We start from the raw sequence: 1,085 nt of genomic DNA, 5'->3' as shown, positions 1-1,085 counted from the left end.
ACACAGGCTGTGATACCATAGAGGCGTTTTACAATCACGGGAAACCAAAGGCATGGTTAGCTTGGTTAGCTTTCCCCCAGGCAACTGACGCCTTTCTCGCGATGGGAACGGAGGGGTACGAGGATAAAGAGAAGCTTTTGGAGCAGTTTGTGCTCGTCATGTACGACAGGTAAACGAATCACAAAAACCTTTGATTTTGGTTTGTGTTGTCGTTCTGTATTACTTAATTTTAACTTAATTTCCCCTTGGACAACAACTTGCACGTCTGTAAATGACAGCCGCCTACAACTCTTTACCAACGGTCGCCAGATGGACAACATTCCTCCGACGGAAGACGCCCTCCAACTGCACGGGAGAAGAGCTGCCTTCCAAGGGGGTTTCATCTGGGCCCAGTCCCTTCAGAAGCAGCCTAACGTCCCCAGCCCAGCGGACTGGGGCTGGACCAAGACGGACAACGGGTGGCAACCTGTGTGGATTTCGTTGCCAACAGCTGCCGCCACCTGCAAAGAACTAAAGTCTTGCCGCTGCAAGAGCAAGTGCACGGTTTCAAGATGCTCCTGCCTCCAACAAAGCCTGAAGTGCACTTTGCACTGTAAAAATTGCAAGTGTGTGAGGGGCGATAACGATGAGTAAAGAGAGAAAAAACACAAAAGCATTTCTTTACTTTACAAGTTGTACTGGATGGGGGCCTTGGGCCCGCTTCTAGGCGGCCAGGAAGCGACGGCGCGCGCCACCCACGGTCGATCTAGGTGTCAAAATGATTGGTTTGTGGATACGAATCGATTAGCACCGAACGGGATCGATGGGACGGCGGGAAGGCATCTCTTTGTAGAGGATGACGCACTTCGGTACCTTGTAGGCGACCAGGACGCGAGCACGCGGGTCGCGCATGGTCGAGCGAAGGGGCCAAATGGTCGGATAGTGGATACGAGTCGTTTGGTTTCTGAATGGGGTCGATAGGACAGCGGCAAGGCATGGCGTTGTAGAGGATAGGGCACTTGGTGGGGCTTCTAGGCGGCCAGGACGGGGGTGCGCGCGCTGCGCACGGCTGATTAGGGTGTCAATATAGTCGGATAGTGTATACG

Source organism: Frankliniella occidentalis, unplaced genomic scaffold (assembly GCF_000697945.3).
Source record: "Frankliniella occidentalis isolate FOCC.00 unplaced genomic scaffold, Focc_3.1 Scaffold448, whole genome shotgun sequence".
Lineage (NCBI taxonomy): Eukaryota > Metazoa > Arthropoda > Insecta > Thysanoptera > Thripidae > Frankliniella > Frankliniella occidentalis.
Note: the sequence above shows the minus strand (reverse complement) of the source record.